The sequence below is a fragment of the Rattus rattus genome, chromosome X (assembly GCF_011064425.1).
Source record: "Rattus rattus isolate New Zealand chromosome X, Rrattus_CSIRO_v1, whole genome shotgun sequence".
In the NCBI taxonomy this organism is placed as follows: domain Eukaryota; kingdom Metazoa; phylum Chordata; class Mammalia; order Rodentia; family Muridae; genus Rattus; species Rattus rattus.
Genome location: NC_046172.1, coordinates 39,065,557 through 39,087,813, shown reverse-complemented (window position 1 = coordinate 39,087,813; position 22,257 = coordinate 39,065,557).

Below are 22,257 nucleotides of genomic sequence, written 5' to 3'. Positions count from 1 at the left end.
TTAATAGCAACCTGTAAATACACAGAGCAAAATCTTAACATCACCTGCCATGGCTTCTCACCCTCTCTCCTTCTCTCCCTCTCTCCTCTAGTCTCCTCCTCTTCCTTCAAACTTCTCTCCCACCCACCTTCCTTCTCCTCCAATGACAGGCCTCCTTCTATCCTGTACCTGCCCCTCACCTGTACTTTACAGATTCAATGGGGGAGAAGGTTCTGGTGAAGTCACCTGATTCTCTCTGTACCTGACTAGGTAGCTGTCCTTGGGGCAGTGGAATTAGCATCAAAATACAGATAACTTCAGGGCAATCCACAACATTTCCCTCTTTTTTGTTCAGTTAAAAAGCCTTTTCACATACATATAATTTGCGTACAATTATTACCATTCTACAATTTATAAAGCATATGATATACTCAACACCAAATCCATCACTACATTAATTAAATGGAACATTTAGTTATCCATTCCAGCTTAAGAAAGGATTAAAATCTATATTATATCTTGGCTAGCTTGTATACTATCTGATAACTATCTAATAAAATACATATTTTCAGAGTTAAACAGCCTGATAGACTATGAGACTATAATCAGTCTTCAACCCTGTCAGAAATCTGAGAATGACCAAATATCTATACACAAAGGAAGCCTAACATGGCTTCTAGAACTGAGAGGTTATAGAGACAAATCTCCATTAGCACAGTCCCCTGTTAGCAACCTGTGAGTGTAAGTCTTCAGGCTTCTGGCCCAAATCAACTGACAGACTCTAGAAATGCAGATTTTGAAGGGCTGATCACCCTGTCTTGGCAGAGTTTATCAGTCAACTATTCTGCATAATTTGTTCTTTTCTGGACAGTATTAGTCTGCAGATGAAACAGGCAGTTTTGTGTAATGGCTGCCTATCCACAAAGTATTGCCTCACCTGGACGTAGAGATGTTCAAATTTTTCATCACATCCACCAAAGGGTAACTGTTAGAAGCAGATATATTTCAACAAAAGATAAATGACTTTAAATCTCAAATTTTGTGGATTTCTGACGTTTTTGAAAACCATTTATCTAAATAAGACAGTCTGGTCTGTTGTCTACATATCCTATATATTATCTTGAAAGTACTCTCACAAACTCAGAGCCATGAATTTGCTATTTGAACCTTAATTCACAGGTGTAATCAACTCAGAAGTTTATAATGACAACAATAGAAGGACTGGCTCTAAACCTTGTAAACTCTTTTAACAAATAAATTTTATACTAAAACAAAGATATGATTTAAGCTTAGTTACCAAATGAGATTATGACTGTACAATTCAATCTAGCTAATTCCTCCCTTTTAAATTACAATCAATTTTAAATTCCTCATAAAAACAACTTAAGAATAACCACTTTGAGCCCTCCAAAGTCCAGGGAATTGGGGTAACGATTCCTCTATAACTTCAAGCTGTACATGGGCGTTGAGATATCTTTGGGTGTAGGGGGTAGGAAGAATGAAGCAAATGCTATAGCGGATGTGTCCTGACTGGACCTAGCTGAAAGTCCTTGAGACCACGATTCCAAGTAGGCACACTCTGCAAAATACAACTCTCAAGACAAAAGTTTAAAATCGAAATCTCTTTTTGTTTGATTCTCCTGCATTAATTATTCAGGCGGTCTACCTATATCAAATCTAACCAGTATGACTCTGTGAGGTTTCCAGAACCAAATCACACTTTTTAAAAATACAAAGACAAAATCTTTCCCCCAAAATACTGTGTTACTTAGTCTGTAACCAGAAAAGCTTGTATCTTGCACTCTCTCCCAGAGTAATAATATAAACATAAAACTCAAAGTCACACCCATTATGAAGATTAAATAATTTTTTAAAAAAGGAAGCAAGCTAAACAATGAGCCTGATAGGCTTTCATACTCTATGATATCAGGAAATGAACCCAAAATTCCCATGGAGCCCACGTTAAGAGAATTCAAGCTTCCTGTTGTGGTAAATATCAAAAGTAACCACAAACCCTCAGTAGCCGGCATCAATGAGCCATATGGCCTTTAGCGGGGTAATTCATAAGACAAACTAAACACCTTTTACCAATTCTAATATCAATAAGCAATGTATCAAACCAAGACATTCGCCCAAAATATCTCAATCTGTTAAGCTCTCTACCCGAAGCCACAGATTTTTTCTTTAACCTTAATAACTTCTATAATATATGTCTGCATTCACTCTCCCTGGTGTTACAGACATTTATCACAACTCTCTACTTGGAGTTAGTGACCAATTTTTCCCTATCTAAGTTCTGAACCATAGATGGAAATCCCCACGTGACTCAGGTAATCTCTTTACTCTCCTTAAAACAAACAAACACCTTCTATCAATTCTAAAACCAACAAACAACTTAAAACTCAGGACTTTTGCCCAAAATATATCCATCCATCTGTTAAGCTTTCTACCTGGAGCCACAGATTTTTCTTTAACCTTAATAACTTCTATAATATATGTCTGCATTCACTCTCCCTGGTGTTACAGACATTCATCACAAGTCTCTACTTGGAGGTAGTGACTAATTTTTCTCTATCTAAGTTCTGGACCGTGGATGAAAATCCCCACCTGATTCAGGTAATCTCTTTACTCTCTTCTTTCTAAAAACAAACTCGATCACCTTTTAATAATACCTGTAATTAAGAAGTAGCTTATCTAACTAGGATTTCAACCCAAAATTCCCATGGAGCCCATGTTAAAAAGAATATGAGTATCCTGAAAGACTTTCTAAACAACTTTCTTTAAAAAGCAGCTTTTAATCTCTAACTCTCTGAGTTGACATTACTTATCACACAGCAGGGGACCGACAGCCTGCCAGCCAGGGTGGCTTCCCCTTTTCTTAGTTTGAATTCCCATGCTTACGATATCACATGACTTAACATGGCACTGACTTCCTCTTACTTAGAAAATAAAAACTTTCTCTCAACTCTTAGGATTACTAGTGGATTCTTGTCCATCACATTAGTTCGCCATCTGTTGTTGTAAAAACATAAAAATAAAAAAGGTATGGTTGTCTTTTTCCTGCTAGGTCCAGCACTGAGGTGCCCCAAGATATCTGCTAGATATCTTGGCAGAAACACATCCCAACTCTGCGGTGGTCCAGTGTCTCTTACCATCACACACTTTCCTACACTCAAAATGTCACATAAAATAATATACAACATAATAACCTTTGACCCAAATGGTAAGATATAATTGCCCACTTAAACGTACAAAGCCCGGTACCATCCATCCCTTAGGAATATTAATAACAACCTGTAAATACACAGAGCAGAATCTTTTTTTTTTAATCTTTATTAACTTGAGTATTTCTTATTTACATGTCGATTGTTATTCTCTTTCCCTGTTTCTGGGCCAACATCCCCCTAACCCCTCCCCCTCCCTTTCTATATGGGTGTTTCCCTCCCCCATCCTCCCCCCATTACCGCCCTCCCCCCAACAATCACCTTCACTGGGGGTTCAGTCTTGGCAGGACCCAGGGCTTCCTCTTCCACTGGTGCTCTTACTAGGCTATTCATTGCTACCTATGAGGTTGGAGCCAGGGTCAGTCCATGTATGGTCTTTGGGTAGTGGCTTAGTCCCTGGAAGCTCTGGTTGCTTGGCATTGTTGTTCATATGGGGTCTTGAGCCCCTTCAAGCTCTTCCAGTTCTTTCCCTGATTCCTTCAACGAGGGTCCCGGTCTCAGTTTAATGGTTTGCTACTGGCATTCGCCTATATATTTGCTGTATTCTGGCTGTGTCTCAGGAGAGATCTACATCCGGTTCTCTCGGCCTGCACTTCTTTGCTTCATCCATCTTATCTAATGGGTGGCAAAATATGTATGGGCCACATGTGGGGCAGGCTCTGAATGGGTGTTCCTTCTGCCTCTGTTTTAAACTTTTGCCTCCTATTCCTCCTAAGGGTATTCTTGTCCCCCTTTTTTGCATGATTTTTAAATCCATGTATGTGAAGGTTGCTCATCACGCAGGGAGAGGCAACCTTCAAACCCAAAAACACACAAATTTTATTAGTTACAGAGGGCAGATTTCAGCAACAGGGTTAGCTGGCCCATTCTCATTGGTGGTACACAGGACAAAGGCTCTGTTCAGTTATTGACTGGTCTGCTAAAGAGGCTGTTTTTGGCTCAGTTGGTCACTTTCCTCATCCAGCCCTACACCTGGCCTTGGTGAATAACTGGGAAAGGGATAAGTTGGTACATCCCTTAGAGTGGGGGGTGAACTGGGTTGTTGGGAAGGGTCAGGATGACATCTTGAAATTGTTCTTGGAATTTACCACAGGGAGGGGTGGTGGGGTCTTTTTGAGAACAGTTTTTTTTTTTTTTTATCTTAATTAGCTTAGTCAGAATTGCCTCAATATCTTCACCAGAACTTTTTAATATCACTGGGCATCATGACATCAGATGTATTTCTCAGAAAGGTCACCAGTTTGTCATAGGCATCCTGATCACCAGATGTATTTCTCAAAACCTTGTTTTTGTAACTTTCTTTCTCATATCTATGAAACTTTATTTCTTCACAAACATCATGTGTCCTCCACTGGACTTGCCTCAGCACATGAGTCTGTCTCAGCTGACATCACTCTGCCAATAAGCCCGAGTCCTGCAGAAGTGGCAAGAAGCTGCAGCACACCTCCGGAAGATTTTTGGGACTCTTTTTTTTTTTTTTTTTTTTTTTTTTTAATTAACTTGAGTATATCTTATTTACATTTGAATGTTATTCCCTTTCCGGTATCCGGGCAACATCCACCTAATTCCTCCCCTCCCCTTCTTTATGGGTTTTCCACTCCACACCCTCCCCCCTTTGCCGCCCTCCCCCAAAAAATCACGTTCACTGGGGGTTCAGTCTTAGCAGGACCAAGGGCTTCCCCTTCCACTGGTGAACTTACTAGGATATTCATTGCTACCTATGAGGTCAGAGTCCAGGGTCAGTCCATGTATAGTCTTTAGGTAGTGGCTTAATCCCCCTGGAAGCACTAGTTGCACTTGGCATTGTTGTTCATAAGGGACTCAAGCCCATTCAAGCTCTTCCAGTTCTTTCTCTGATTCCTTCAACAGAGGTCCTATTCTCAGTTCAGTGGTTTGCTCTGGCATTCGCCTCTGTATTTGCTGTATTCTGGCTGTGTTTCTCAGGAGCGATCCATCCGGCTCCTGTCGGTCTGCACTTTTTGCTTCATCCATCTTGTCTAATTGGGTGGCTGTATATGTATGGGCCACATGTGGGGCAGGCTCTGAATGGGTGTCCTTCTGTCTCTGTTTTAATCTTTTTGCTCTCTATTCCCTGCCAAGGGTATTCTTGCTCCCCCTTTAAAAGGAGGGAAGCATTCACATTTTGATCATCTGTCTTGAGTTTCATGTGTTCTATGCATCTAGGGTAATTCACGCATTTGGGCTAATAGCCACTTATCAATGAGTGCATACCATGTGTGTTTTTCTGTGATTGGGTTACCTCACTCAGGATGATATTTTCCAGTTCCAACCATTTGTCTATGAATTTCATAAAGGCATTGTTTTTGATAGCTGAGTAATATTCCATTGTGTAGATGTACCACATTTTCTGTATCCATTCCTCTGTTGAAGAGCATCTGGGTTCTTTCCAGCTTCTGGCTATTATAAATAAGGCTGCTATGAACATAGTGGAGAATGTGTCTTTTTTATATGTTGGGGTATCATGTGGGTATATGCCCAAGAGAGGTATAGCTGGGTCCTCAGGTAGTTCAATGTCCAATTTTCTGAGGAACCTCCAGACTGATTTCCAGTATGGTCTTACCAGTCTGCAATCCCACCAACAATGGAAGAGTGTTCCTCTTTCTCCACATCCTCGCCAGCATTTGTTGTCACCTGAGTTTTTGATCTTAGCCATTCTAACTGGTGTGAGGTGAAATCTCAGGGTTGTTTTGATTTGCATTTCCCTTATGACTAAAGATGTTGAACATTTCTTTAGGTGTTTCTCAGCCATTCTGCATTCCTCAGCTGTGAATTCTTTGTTTAGTTCTGAACCCCATTTTTAATAAGGCATTTGTCTCCCTGCGGTCTAACTTCTTGAGTTCTTTGTATTCTTTGGATATAAGCCCTCTATCTGTTGTAGGATTGGTAAAGATCTTTTCCCAATCTGTTGGTTGCCGTTTTGTCCTAGCCACAGTGTCCTTTGCCTTACAGAAGCTTTGCAGTTTTATGAGATCCCATTTGTCGATTCTTGATCTTAGAGCATAAGCCATTGGTGTTTTGTTCAGGAAATTTTTTCCAGTGCCCATGGGTTCGAGATGCTGCCCTAGTTTTTCTTCTATTAGTTTGAGTGTATCTGGTTTGATGTGGCGGTCCTTGATCCACTTGGACTTAAGCTTTGTACAGGGTGATAAGCATGGATCGATCTGCATTCTTCTACATGTTGACCTCCAGTTGAACCAGCACCATTTGCTGAAAATGCTATCTTTTTTCCCTTGAATGGTTTTGGCTCCTTTGTCAAAAATCAAGTGCCCATAGGTGTGTGGATTCATTTATTCGTCTTCAATTCTGTTCCATTGGTCTGTCTGTCTGTCTCTGTACCAATACCATGCAGTTTTTATCACTATTGCTCTGTAATATTGCTTGAGTTCAGGGATAGTGATTCCCCCTGAAGTCCTTTTATTGTCAAGAATAGTTTTAGCTATCCTGGGTTTTTTGTTATTCCAGATGAATTTGCAAATTGTTCTGTCTAACTATTTGAAGAATTGGATGGGTATTTTAATGGGGATTGCATTGAATCTGTAGATCGCTTTTGGTAAAATGGCCATTTTTACTATATTAATCCTGCCAATCCATGAGCATGAGAGATCTTTCCATCTTTGAGGTCTTCTTCAATTTCTTTCTTCAGAGTCTTGAAGTTCTTATTGTACAGATCTTTTACTTGCTTGGTTAAAATCACACCTAGGTACTTTATATTATTTGGGTCTATTATGAAGGGTGTCGTTTCCCTAATTTCTTTCTTGGCTTGTTTCTCTTTTGTGTAGAGGAAGGCTACTGATTTATTTGAATTAATTTTATACCCAGCCACTTTGCTGAAGTTGTTTATCAGCTTTAGTAGTTCTCTGGTGGAACTTTTGGGATTGCTTAAATATACTATCATATCATCTGCAAATAGTGATATTTTGACTTATACTTTACCAATCTGTATCCCCTTGATCTCCTTTTGTTTTCTGATTGCTCTGGCTAGAACTTCAAGAACTATATTGAATAAGTAGGGAGAGAGTGGGCAGCCTTGTCTAGTCCCTGATTTTAGTGGGATTGCTTCAAGTTTCTCTCCATTTAGTTTAATGTTAGTAACTGGTTTGCTGTATATGGCTTTTACTATGTTTAGGTATGGGCCTTGAATTCCTATTCTTTACAGGACTTTTATCATGAATTTTGTCAAATGCTTTCTCAGCATCTAATGAAATGATCATGTGGTTTTGTTCTTTCAGTTTGTTTATATAATAGATCACGTTGATGGTTTTCCATATGTTAAGCCATCCCTGCATGCCTGGGATGAAGCCTACTTGATCATGGTAGATGATTGTTTTGATGTGCTCTTGGATTCGGTTTGCCAGAATTTTATTGAGTATTTTTGCATCGATATTCATAAGGGAAAATGGTCTGAAGTTCTCTTTCTTTGTTGGGTCTTTTTGTGGTTTAGGTGTAAGAGTAATTGTGGCTTCATAGAAGGAATTCGGTAGTGCTCCATCTGTTTCAATTTTGTGGAATAGTGTGGATAGTATTGGTATGAGGTCTTCTATGAAGGTCTGATAGAATTCTGCACTAAACCTGTGTGGACCTGGCCTCTTTTTGGTTAGGAGACCTTTAATGACTGCTTCTATTTCCTTAGGAGTTATGGGGTTGTTTAACTGGTTTATCTGTTCCTGATTTAACTTCGGTACCTGGTATCTGTCTAGGAAATTGTCCATTTCCTGCAGATTTTCAAGATTTGTTGAATATAGGCTTTTATAGTAAGATCTGATGATTTTTTGAATTTCTTCTGAATCTGTAGTTATGTCTCCCTTTTCATTTCTGATTTTGTTAATTTGGACACACTCTCTGTGTCTTCTTGTGAGTCTAGCTAAGGGTTTATCTATCTTGTTGATTTTCTCAAAGAACCAACTTTTGGTTCTGTTGATTCTTTCTATTGTCCTCTTTGTTTCCACATGGCTGATTTTAGCTCTGAGTTTGATTATTTCCTATCTTCTCCTCCTCCTGGATATATTTGCTTCTTTTTGTTCTAGAGCTTTTAGGTGTGCTGTCAAGCTGCTGATATATGCTCTCTCCTGTTTCTTTCTGCAGGCACTCAGAGCTATGAGTTTTCCTCTTAGCACAGCTTTTATTGTGTCCCATAAGTTTGGGTATGTTGTACCTTCATTTTCATTAAATTCTAAGAAGTCTTTGATTTCTTTCTTTATTTCTTCCTTGACCAGGTTATCGTTGAGTAGAGCATTGTTCAACTTCCACGTATATGTGGGCATTCTTCCCTTATTCTTATTGAAGACCAGCTTTAGGCCGTTGTGGTGTGATAGCACGCATGGGATTATTTCTATATTTCTGTACCTGTTGAGGCCCGTTTTTTGACCAATTATATGGTCAATTTTGGAGAAAGTACCATGAGAAGCTGAGAAGAATGCATATCCTTTTGCTTTAGGATAGAATGTTCTATAAATATCTGTTAAGTCCATTTGGTTCATGACTTCTATTAGTCTATCTACGTCTCAGTTTAATTTCTGTTTCCATGACTTGTCCATTGATGAGAGTGGGAAGTTGAAATCTCCTACTATTTTAGTGTGAATGCCATGTGTGTTTTGAGCTTTAGTAAAGTTTCTTTCATGTATGTAGTTGCCCTTTTATTTAGAGCATAGATATTTAGGATTGAGTGTTCATCTTGGTGGATTTTTCCTTTGATGAATATGAAGTGTCCTTCCTTATCTTTTTTGATGACTTTTAGTTGAAAATTGATATTATTTGATATTATAATGGCTACTCTAGCTTGCTTCTTCCAACCATTTGCTTGGAAAGTTGATTTCCAGCCTTTCATTCTGAGGTAGTGTCAGTCCTTGTCTCTGAGGTGTGTTTCCTGTAGGTAGCAGAATGCAGGGTCCTCATTGAGTGTCCAGTTTGTTAATCTATGTCTTTTTATTGGGGAGTTGAGACCATGGATGTTGAGAGATATTAAGGAATAGTGGTTATTGCTTCCTCTTATATTCATATTTGGATGTGAGGTTATGTTTGTGTGCTTTTCTTCTCTTTGTTTTGTTGCCAAGACGATTAGTTTCTTGCTTTTTTTAGGGTGTAGCTTGCCTCCTTATGTTGGGTTTACCATTTATTATCCTTTGCAGTGCTGGATTTGTAGAAAGATATTGTGTCAATTTGGTTTTGTCATGGAATATCTTGGTTTCTCCATCTATGTTAATTGAGAGTTTTGAGGATACAGTAACCTGGGCTGGCATTTGTGATCTCTTAGGTTCTGTATGACATCTGTCCAGGATCTTCTGTCTTTCATAGTTTCTGGCGAAAAGTCTGGTGTGATTCAGATAGGTCTGCCTTTATATGTTACTTTTTTTTCCCTTACTGCTTTTAATATTTTCTTTATTTTGTGCATTTGGTGTTTTGACTATAATGTGTCAGGAGGTGTTTCTTTTCTGGTCTAATCTATTTGGAGTTCTGTATGCTTCTTGTATGCCTATGGGTATCTCTTTTTTTAGGTTATGGAAGTTTTCTTCTATGATTTTGTTGAAGATATTTACTTGTCCTTTGAGCTGGGAGTCTTCACTCTCTTCTATACCTATTATCCTTAGGTTTGATCTTCTCATTGAGTCCTGGATTTCCTGTATGTTTTGTACCAGTAGCTTTTTCCGCTTTACATTATCTTTGACTGTTGAGTCGATGATTTCTATGGAATCTTCTGCTCCTGAGATTCTCTCTTCCATCTCTTGTATTCTGTTGGTGATGCTTGTATCTACAGCTCCTTGTCTCTTCTTTGGTTTTCTATATCCAGGGTTGTTTCCATGTGTTCTTTCTTGATTGCTTCTATTTCCATTTTTAATTCCTTCAATTGTTTGATTATGTTTTCCTGGAATTCTTCCAGGGATTTTTGTGATTCCTCTCTATTGGCTTCTACTTGTTCATTTATGTTTTCTTGGAATTCTTTCAGGGATTTTTGTGATTCTTCTGTGTAGGCTTCTACTTGTTTATTTATGTTTTCCTGTGTTTCTCTAAGGGAGTTCTTCACGTCTTTCTCGAAATCCTCCAGCATCATGATCAAATATGATTTTAAATCTAGTTCTTGATTTTCTGGTGTGTTTGGATATTCAGTGTTTACTTTGGTGGGAGAATTGGGCTCCGATGATGCCATGCAGTCTTGGTTTCTGTTGCTTGGGTTCCTGTGCTTGCCTCTCGCCATCAGATTATCTCTAGTGTTACTTTGTTCTGCTATTTCTGACAGTGGCTAGACTTTTCCTATAAGCCTGTGTCAGGAGTGCTGTAGACCTGTTTTCCTGTTTTCTTTCAGCCAGTTACGGGACAGAGTATTCTGCTTTTTGGGGAGTGTAGTTTTCCTATCTACAGGTCTTCAGCTGTTTCTGTGGGCCTGTGTCTTGAGTTTACCAGGCAGGTCGCTTGGAGCTGGAAGGTTTGTCTTACCTGTGGTCCCAAGGCTCAAGTTTGCTCGTGGGGTGTTGCTTATGAGCTCTGTGCAGGGGCAGCAACCAGGAAGATCTGCGCCGCCGCCCTTTCTGGGAACTTCTGTGCACCAGGGTTCCAGAAGGTGTTTGGTGTTTTCCTCTGGCGTCAGAGATGTGGGCAGAGTGTAGTCTCTTTTGGTTTCCCAGACGTGTCTGCCTCTCTGAAGGTTTAGCTCTCCCTCCCACGGGATTTGGGTGCAGAGAACTGTTTATCCGCTCGGTCCCTTCAGGTTCCAGTGGTGTCCCAGACGCAGGGGACCCTGCTCCTGTGCCCTTATCCAAGGGAACCCAGAGGCCGTATACAGTTTCCTCTTGGGCCAGGGATGTGGGCAGGGGTGGACAGTGTTGGTGGTCTCTTCTGCTCTGCAGTCTGTGGAGTGCCCACCTGTCTTGGAGGTGAGCTCTCTCTCCCACGGGGTTTGGGAGCAGTCTCTTGTTCCCCTTTTAAAGAAGGAGTGAACCATTTGCATTTTTGTCATCCCTCTTGAGTTTCATGTGTTCTGTGTATCTAGGGCAATTCAAGCATTTGGGCTAATAGCCATTTATTAATGAGTGCATACCATGTGTGTTTTTCTGTGATTGGGTTACTTCACTCAGGATGATATTTTACAGTTCCATCCATTTGCCTATGAATTTCATAAAGTCATTGTTTTTGATAATTGAGTAATATTCCATTGTGTAGATGTACCACATTTTCTGTATCCATTCCTCTGTTGAAGGGCATCTGGGTTCTTTCCAGCTTCTGGCTATTATAAATAAGGCTGCTATGAACATAGTGGAGCACGTGTCTTTGTTATATGTTGGGGCATCGTTTGGGTATATGCCCAAGAGAGGTATAGCTGGGTCCTCAGGTAGTTCAATGTCCAATTTTCTGAGGAACCTCCAGACTGATTTCAGAATGGTTGTACCAGTCTGCAATCCCACCAACAATGGAGGAGTGTTCCTCTTTCTCCACATCCTCACCATCATTTGCTGTCACCTGTGTTTTTGATCTTAGCCATTCTCACTGGTGTGAGGTGAAATCTCAGGGTTGTTTTGATTTGCATTTCCTTTATGACTAAAGATGTTGAACATTTCTTTAAGTGTTTCTCAGCCATTCGGCATTCCTCAGCTGTGAATTCTTTGTTTAGCTCTGGACCCCATTTTTTAATAGGGTTATTTTTCTCCTGCAGTCTAACTTCTTGAGTTCTTTGTATATTTTGGATATAAGGCCTCTATCTGTTGTAGGATTGGTAAAGATATTTTCCCAATCTGTTGGTTGCCGTTTTGTCCTAGCAACAGTGTCCTTTGCCTTACAGAAGCTTTGCATTTTATGACATCCCATTTGTTGATTCTGAATCTTAAAGCATAAGCCATTGGTGTTTTATTCAGGAAATTTTCTCCAGTGCCCATGTGTTCGAGATGCTTCCCTACATTTTCTTCTATTAGCTTTAGTGTATCATAGAGCAGAATCTTAACATCACCTGCCATGGCTTCTCACCCTCTCCAAGTTCTTATATATTTATCTCCATCTGAGAACCACTATTTTGGGATATATAATTTGCAGTGTGGAAAATTTTCTTATATCCTAACACATTTTCCAGAACTATATTTTTAAAACATTGTGCAAATGTATAGATAAATGACAGAAAAGAGTGTAAAAAGGGTGGTAAAATGGATTGGATCACAGACTTGGTAGTGGCATGAACAACATAGAGGAGGAAGAATCATGAAGAATATTAGATAGTAGGTAGAAATCTACAAGTGGAGAGAAGCTTTTCTTTTCCTTTTCCTTCGTTTCCTTTCCTTTCTTTGCTTTTCTTTTTTAGTTCCTTGAAGAATTTGAGATGCTACTGGAGCTACTAGATCAGGATATGCACTCCAGCCCAAGAGGGAATTGAACATAACATACCGTCTTATGCGTGATAGGTTACCAGTGAACTATATGTGTTCACCTGCCTCTGGAGCCCAGAATGGAAGGCACTGTAGAATAAAACACAAACTTGCATCACATTGTGCGATTTGTTCATAGTCCTGTTCTTAAACCCTGAAAAGAAGGTTGGCTATTTTGTTGACTGGGTGACTTCTTCCTCTTCAACTCATCTAACACACTTCAAATCCTCAATTATTCCTCTAGTGTTGCAAGCTAGTGAGTGACAATGAATTCCAACAATCTTGAAGATCCAGCAAGAGTAAACACTGTTTCTTGGTACTACATAGCTGCTGGTGTTAAAGAGATGGTGAAGAGTTATGACAAAATGATTGCCAACACTGCAATGTGCTCCATGAAATTAGATCTTGACATGGATGAAAGGGGTGCTCAGAAAGATACAAAATTATTATGAAGCTCATGTTTTCCTTGGAAATGAATATAGAGTTCCTATATAGGCAGTGCTGAGACAGTGTCACTAGATACAGTTTAAAGCACAGCTGCATCCTGCTAAGCACACATTGCACTCTACCAAGCTCTGAGTAACTATTGGAAAGTGGCCTAATTTGCTTTCTACTGCTGTAATAAATACAATGACAAAAAGCAACTTGGGAAGAAAAGGGTCTGTCTGGTATAAACATCCTAGACCACAGTCCCCATTATCGAAAAGTGAAAGCAGGAAATCAAAGCAGAAACCTGGATGCAGAAACTGAAGCACAGACTGTGTGGGAGAACTGCTTACTGGTTTGCTCCTCATGGTTTGCTTGGCTTGCTTTTTTATACTTCCCAGAACCTTCTGCCCAGGGATAGAACTTTTCACAGTGGGCTGAACCCTCCATATTAATCCTTAATTAAGAAAATGCACTCCCCTCAGATTTGCCTACAGGGTAATCTGGTGTAGACCTTTTTGACAGTTGAAGTTCCCTATGTCCAGATGACCTTAGCCAATGTCAATATAACAGAAAAGCTAGCAATAGCATTTTGTGCCATTACTCTAACAGCCCTAGTGGGCAAATTTGTGGCCGGTGATGCATCAGAATTTTATTTGGTATATATAGGGCAACATCTGACATTACACATAGTTCATGCAGTGAAATACAGCAGAAATGAAGACTGGCTTGGGAATGGTGGCTAGGTATGTTAGCACATAGCTCATTGCCAACATCCCAGTCCTTATCTCCCATGTTTTCTGACATTAGGAAATGTCATCAAGAGTAACTTCCTTATTCTCTTTCTCTCTCCTCTTCCCTTCTCTCCACCTCTCTTCTTCTCTCCTTTCCTTTTTATGTTGGCTAATTTGTGAGTTTAAAAATATAATTACATTGAGTCCTGTGCACATAATGTCAACATTCATTGATCTATGTAGATCTTATCTGCTGGACTTGGGATCTGAGGACCTTTAAGCATAGGGCAGACAACTAATGCTGTAGACAACCAAGGCTCTTTGAGTTAAAAAAAAAAAATCATGATAAGAATAACATATACTAAATATTAACAGAGCAGCCCCTTCCCAGAACTTTCTAAGCTCAGACCAATTTACACACTATTGCTTAGCACATACTATAGATTACACCTGGGGAAGAATAAAAGCAAGGCAGAAGGCCATATCCAGCTTTAACGGACAGTGACTGGATTGCGTCTATAGCTGTATTTTGACATCCGACAAACAAAACATTACTCATCGAAGTGCCTGGAACATTTGACCACATATACAAGGGAAATGTCTAGGAGGCCTTGTCTGGTCACTCACATTTGACATTTTTATTTGCTGTCCCAGAAGGACCTTACTAAAGGTGAACTTGAGATATTCCAAGCTCTCAGTAATTCTACTGTGTCTTCAGAACAAGTGTTTATTGACTTGTTTTCTGTTTCCATATTTGAGGGGTATAAAAATGTCTATTGCATTAATAAACTTGCTGCCCTGGGTCACCAATACTCATAGATCTCTTCATCCCAGATTTTGACCCATTCCTTTCACTGTAGTTGTATCTTTATTAATTTTTCTTCCTGGCTTATCCTCTTGGGACCCTGTTCAGAACTCTAGTAGGTTGGGTCAGGGTCAGAGATCTATACTTTTGGTAGACGTTTGATCTTTTTCATCGTATACTAGTTGTTATTTGAATATATAGCACTTTAATGGTCCCATTTAATTATCATATTAATTATTTCTTGTGTTTTGTTATTAAGACTTACTCTGCCCTGAAGGATTCTTGGACATAAACACTCACTTTTTGTATATACACTTAGTTTCAAAATCAATAATTTCAAAGCTATAGGATGGTATACTATAGCTTATTGTATAGGAGAGAGGACATTCAATAGTACATGCTTTCAAAGTTTGCAAAAATAAGGCTAGTGTTTTTGTCATGCTTACCTTGTGTTCTTTGAACATGACACCCATATTTCTTGACTTGGTCCTTGATTTTATGAGAATGGCAGATCTTTCTGGTTTGCTATTTTGTTTTTCTGCATTTCTACTCATAATAAGGGTTCTCTGCTTTCTACAATTTAGGTCTATAAAAATCGCTGCAGAAATTTCTCCGCCATGTATTTGATCATTGAGTTCCATGTTTTTCCAGGCTCCATGAGAGCACAGGTGCTACTCTATTGCATGTGAAGTTCAAGTAATAGGGTAGGGATGAACAGACGTGGTAAAACTCTTCACTAGGATACCTGAGCTCCTGGGTTTGGTTGACTCCACATGAAAACACTTCCTAGAATAGATGTGTCTGCCATATAGTTGCATCAAGGAGTCTAATGTTTGTGCTTTCTGAAAAGTTAAGATGTCCTACTTTTGATATATATCTTTTAGGCTTTATAATTCATTTATGGGATATTTCATTTATTTACAACCTAAATGTTATCCCCTTTCCAGTTTCCCCTCCACAAAACTTCTATTTGCTCTTCTCTGCCTCTAGGAGGGTGCTGCTCCACCAGCCCACCAACTCCTGCCTCAATGCCCTGTTATTCCCTATGCTGGGTCATCATATCTCCATAGGACCAAGGGGCTCCCCTCCCATTGATGCCAAATAAGTCAAGCTTCTGCTACATATCTAGTTGGAGTCATAGGACACATCATGTATAATCTTTGGTTGGTGGTTTAGTCCCAGGGAGCTTTGGGTGGGTGTGGTTGGTTGATATTGTTGTTCTTCTTATGGGGTTGCAAACCCCTTCAGCTCCTTCAGTTCTTGTCCTAAGTCTTCCATTGGGGTCCCTGTGCTGTGTACATCCACATCTGTATTGGTCTGGCTCTGGCAAAGCCACTCAGGAGACCACTATACCAGGCTCCTGTCAGCAAGCACGTCTTGGCATCAGCTATAGTGTCTGAGTTTGGTTTCTGCAGATTGGATGAATCCCTAGATAGGTCACTCTCTGGATGGCCTTTCCTTCAGACTCTGCTCTACTCTTTGTCCCTGCATTTCCTTTTGACAGGAGTGATTCTAGATTATTGTTTTTGAAGTAGGTGGGAGGCCCCATCCCTCAACCAGGGGCCATGCCTATCTACTGGATATGGTCTCTACAGGTTCTGTTTTCCTTTTATTGGGTATTTGGTTTAAAGTCCTCCCTGTTGCATCCTGGGACCCTCAAAAGTTATACTGCAGAGAACCAAATAACCAAATTAAAATGGGGTACAGAACTAAACAGAGAATTCTCAACTGAGAAACACTTAAAGAAATGTTCTACACACTTAGTCATCAGGGAAATGCAAATAAAAACTGCACTGATAGTATACCTCACACCAGTCAGAATGACTAAGATCAAAAACTCAGATGACAATAGATGCTGGCGAGTATGTGTAGAAAGAGGCACACTACTCCATTGTTGGTGGAATTGCAAGCTGATATAACCACTCTGGAAATCAGTCTGGCAGTTCCTCAGAATATTGGACATAGTACTACCTGAGGACCCTGCTATGCTACTCCTAGGCATATACCCAAAAAATGTTCCAACATATAACAAGGACACGTGCTCCACTATGTTCATAAGAGGCCTTATTCATAATAGAGAGAAGCTGGAAAGAACCCTGATGTCCCTTAACAGAAGAATAGATACAGAAAATGGGGAACATTGACACAATGGAATACTATTAAGCTATTAAAAACAGTGACTTCATAGAATTCCAGGCAAATTGATGTAACTTAAAAATATCATCCTAAGTGAGATAATCCAGTCACAAAAGAAGACACATGGTATGTACTCACTGATAAGTGGAAATTAGCCCAATATCTTGGAGTAACCAAGACACAATCCACAGACCATAAGGATCAAAAAGAGCAAAAAGAATGATTTGCCTACAAACAACACTAGAACAGACAGTAAAAGTAACAATAGAAAGCAGAAACTAATGGATTACTATGTCCAAAGTGTGACAAAAATGGATGGCAACAAAGTTGCCCTACCATGGTAGAGGCATATGTACTATGGGCATTCCAGTTACACAGATTGCTGAATAGCCATGGAACCTTGAACAGGGCTTCCTGGAAGAGGTTTGTTAGACTTGGGACTCAAGAGCAGATGCAAGAAGAACAAATCAGTAAACATTTACATTAATCTCAACAAGGACTGATTACCCAAGAAAAGAACAAGAACAACTAACCCAGGAAGTCATAAGATGCAGTACAGAGCAAATATGCAGTTGAGGAGGAGAATAACAAAAAGTCCCTCAAAGAGTAGCCAGTCCTAATACTGTTTGAGAAGCATAAAGATAGGAAAATCTGTATTGCATCCCATAATCTAGCATCATGGAGACTGAGGCAAGAGTATCCTTTGCCTCTATGAGGGTGCTTCCCCACAAACCCATCCACTCCCACCTCACCCCTCTAGCATCCCACTTCTTTGGGACATCAAGACTCCACATGACCATAGGGGTCCCTGACCTCAATCTAATGATTGGCTATAATATCTGTATCTGTCTCAGTGAAGCGCTGGTAGAGCTGCTCAGAGGACATCATGCCAGGCTTCTGTCTGCAAGCACATTTAGGCATCAGCAATAGTGTCCGGTTTTGGTATCTGCACATGGATATATCACAAGTGGGTACAGTCTCTGAATGGCCTTTCTGTTACTCTCTGCTCTCTATATTTTTCCTGCATTTCCTTCAAATAGGAACAATAATGAGATAAATATTTTGAGATGGGTGGGTGTCCTCATCCCTCAACTGGGCGTGATGTCTATCCTACTGTAGGTGGTCTCTTCTAGTTCCATCTTTCCAGTGTTGTGGATTTCAACTAATTTCATCCCCATTGAGTCTTGATAGCCTCTCACACTTCAGGGTCCTTTTGGGTCTGGATTACCTCACTCAGAATGATATTTTCTCATTCCATTTTTCAGCAAAATGTCCTCATTTAAAATTTTATTTAATCATTTTTTATACTCCAGACCTTATTCCCCTCCTGCTCTACCCAGTGACTGTTCCCCATCCCATACCCCCTTCCCTCTCACCTGTCTCTACAAGGATGCCCCAACTCCCCTACAACATGTGCCCTGCCAGAACTCTAAACTCCCTGAGACCTCCAGTCTCTTGAGGGTTACAAACAGCTTCTTTGACTGAATTCAGACCTTCTTTGACTGAATTCAGACCCGAAAGTCCTCAGCTGTGTTGGGGGGGTCACATTTCATCTGGTATATGCTACCTGGTTATTTGTGCAGTGTCTGAGAGATCGTGGGTGGTTCAGGTTAATTGAGACTACTAGTGCTCTTACAAGGTTGCCCTCCTCCTCAGCTTCTTCCATTTTTTTTTCTGAATTCAACCACAGGGGTCAGCAGCTTCTTTCCATTGGTAGGGTGCAAATATCCGCATCTGACTCTTTCAGCTGTTTGTTGGATCTTTTGGGGTCAGGTATGATAGGTTCCTTTTTGTGAGAACTCCATATTCTCAGTAATGGTGTCAGGTCTTGGGGCTTCCCCTTGAGCTGGATCCCACTTTAGGCCTGACGCTGGACCTTCTTTTTCTCAGACTCTTCTCCATTTCCGTCCCTGCAATTCTTTCAGACAGTAAAAGTTATAAGTCAAAGTTTTGACTGTGGGATAGCAAACCACAATTGATACCCTGTCTTTCTGCTGGAGGTAGGCCCTAAAAAGTCTCTCTTCCCATTGTAGAGGTACCTCCCTTTGAGTCCTGAGAGTCTCTCACCTCCCAGATTTCTGCTACATTCTTGAGGGTCCCCCCAAACTCATACCTCCCAAGGTTGCCTGTTTCCATTCTTTGTGTTGGCCTTAGGGTGTCAGTCCTTTTCCCCCACCAATTACCAGATCATGTTACCATCTTACCCCCCACTGTCCCTCTTCCTAACCAGGTCCCTCCCTCTCCCCTTGTGTTTGCTTTCTTCATCTTCCCAAATGGAACTTAGGTATCCTCACTTGGGTCCTTCAGCTTCTTGATCTTTTTTAGTTCTGTTGATTGTATGTTGGGTATTCTGTACTTTTTGACTACTATTCCCTTATTAGTGACTACGTACCATGCATGTCCTTTTGGGTTTGAGTTAACTCATTCAAATGATATTTTCTTGTCCCATCAATTTGCCTGTAAAACTCAGGATGTTCTTAATAGCTGATTAATATTCCATAGTGTAAATGAATCATATTTTCTGCATCCATTCTTCTGTTCTGGGATATCTAAGTTGTTTTCCAGCTTTTGGCTATCACAAAAAGGCTGCACTGTACATATTGGAACATGTGCTCCTGTGGCATTTTGGAGCATCTTTTCGGTATACTCCCAAGAGTGATATTGTTGAGTGTTCAGGTAGATCTATTTCCAATTTTCAGGGGAAGCTCCATACTGATTTTCAGAGTGGTTGTACAAGTTTCCAATCCCTTCAGCAATGGAGGAGTGTTTCTCTTTCTCCATATCCTACCCAGCATATACTGTCACCTGAGGTTTCGATCTTAGCCATTCTGATTGGTGTAAGGTGGACTCTCAGTGTCATTTTGATTTGCATTTCTCTGATAACTAAGGAGTTTGAACATTTCTTTAGGTGCTTCTCAGCCATTTAAGATCCCTCTGTTGTGAATTCTTGGTTTAGATCTATACTCTATTTTTTGATTGGGTTATTTGGTTTTTTGGTAGTTAGGTTCTTGAGTTCTTTTTTTTATTTTGGATATTAGTCAACTATTGGATGTGGGGTTAGTGAAGATATTTTCCCAATCTATAGGCTGACAATTTGTCTTATTGGCCATGTCATTTGCCTGGCAGAAGCTTTCTAGTTTTGAGGTCTAGTTTTGAGGTCACATTTATCAATTCTTGATCTTAGAGCGTGAGCCATTAGAATAGTGTTTAGGAAAATTTCCCCTATGCCAACAAGTCCAGGGCTCTTTCCTAATATCTCTTCTTTTAGATAAAGTATATCTGGTTTTATGTTGTGATCCTTGATCCACTTGGACTTGAGCTTTGTGCGAGTTGAGAAATATGGGTCTATTTTCCTTTTTCTGTGTACGGACAGCACGTTAGATAAGCACCACTTACTGAAGATGATTTCTTTCATCTATTGTATAATTTTGGCTTCTTTGTGAAAGATCAAGTATGTATAAGTGTGTGGTTTTATTTCTGGGTCTTCAATTCTATTCCATTGATCAAGGTGTCTTCTAATCATGCAGTTTTTATCACTATTGCTCTGTAGTAGTGCTTGAGGTCAGGGATGCAGATTCCCCCAGCAGTTCTTATATTGTTAATTTTTTCACTATTCTGTGTTTTTTACCTTTCCAGATGAATTTGAGAATTGATTTTTCTAGGTCTTTGAGGAACTGGGTTGGGATTTTGATGTAGATTGTATTGAATCTGTAGATTGCCTTTGGTAGGATGGCTATTTTTACTATATTAATATTCCCAATCTAGAAACATGGGAGCTCTTTCCGTTTTCAAGATCTTCGATTTCATTGTTGAGAGACTTGACATTATTGTCATACAGATATTTCATTTGTTTGGTTAGAGTTATACTACAATATTTTATATTATTTGTGGCTATTGTGAAGGGAGTTGCTTTCCTAATTTCTTTTTCGGCTTGTTTATCCTTTGTATAAGGGAAGGCTACTGATTTATTTAGTTATTTTTATAGCCTATCATTTTGCTGAAGTTGTTTGTCAACTGGAGAATTTCTTTGGTATAATTTTTGGGGTCACTTATGTATACAATCATATCATCTGCAAATATTGATACCTTTATTTCTTATTTGCTAGTTTGTATCCCCTTTATCTTTTTTAGTTGTCTTATTGTTCTAACTAGCACTTTGAGTACTATATTGAATAGATATGGGGAGTGTGGGCATCCTTGTCTTGTCCCAGATTTTAGTGGGATTACTTCAAGTATCTTTCCAGTTAATTTGATATTGGATGTTGTTTTGAAGTAAATTGTTTTTTTGTTGTTGTTGTTTTTTTTTCTTTTAGGTATTGGCCTTGAATTCCTGATTTCTCCAATACTTTTAACATGAAGGGGTGCTCTATTTTGTCAAATGATTTTTTTGCATCTATGGAGAAGATAATGTGATTTTTTTCTTTTGAGTTTTTAATACAGTGGATTACACTAATGGATTTTCCTATATAGAATCAACCTTGCATCCCTGGATGATGCTTTACTTGACTGTCGTGGAATGATGGTTTTATATGTTTTGATTTGGTGCAAAGACATAATTTTGCATCGATATTCAATGAGCAAAATTGGTCAAATGTCTATTTTTTGTTGGGTCCTTGTGTGGTTTAGTTATCAGAGTAACTAAATAAATAAATAAAGTACTGCTGTTTATGTTTCTATTTTATGGAATAGTTTGAGGAATATCAGGTCTTCTTTGAAGGTCTGTAAGAAATCTGCAATAAATCCATCTGGTCCAGGGACTTTTTGGTTGGGGAGTTTTTAATGAATTCTTATAATTCCTTGTGGTATATGTATATGGGCATGTTTAGATAATTTACCTGTTCTTGATTTAACTTTGATATGTGGTATCTGTCTAGAAAACCACCCATTTCATCTATATTTCCCAGTTATTATGAGTACAGCCTTTTGGAGTAGGATCTGATGATTTTTTAACTTCCTTTGTTCCTGTTGTTATGTCTACCTTTTCACATATGATTTTGTGAATTTGAATACTGCTTCTGGGCCCTTAAGTTAGTTTGGCTAGGAGTTTATCTATCTTGTTGATTCTCTCAAATAACCAGCTTTTGGTTTTCTTGATTCTTTTTATTGTTCTCTTCATTTTAATTTGATTGATTTGGGCCCAGAGTTTGAACATTTCTTGCCTTATACTCCTCTTTTGCCTGTTTGCTTTTTTTCTTCTTTCTTTTTTTTTTTTTTTGTTATTCTAGAGTTCTCAGGAATACTGTTAATTTGCTAGTGTAAGATCGCTGCAGTTTCTTTACTGGAGCATTTAATGCTATGAATTTTCCTCTTAGCTCTGCTTTCATTGTGTCCCATACATTTCGGTGTAAAGTGTCATGTAAGCTTTCTGTTTTTTTTTTTTTTAATTTTTTATTTGATATATTTCTTTACTTACATTTCAAAGGTTATTCCTTCCTGTTTATAAGCCCCCATACCCTCTTATCCCTCCACCATACGCAGTATTCCCCTATATATATACCTTTTATTGCCCACCCCATATTCCCTGCACTTGGGGTCCAACTCTTGTGACCAAGGGCTTTCCTTCCTCTGATGCCCCAACAGGCTATTATCTG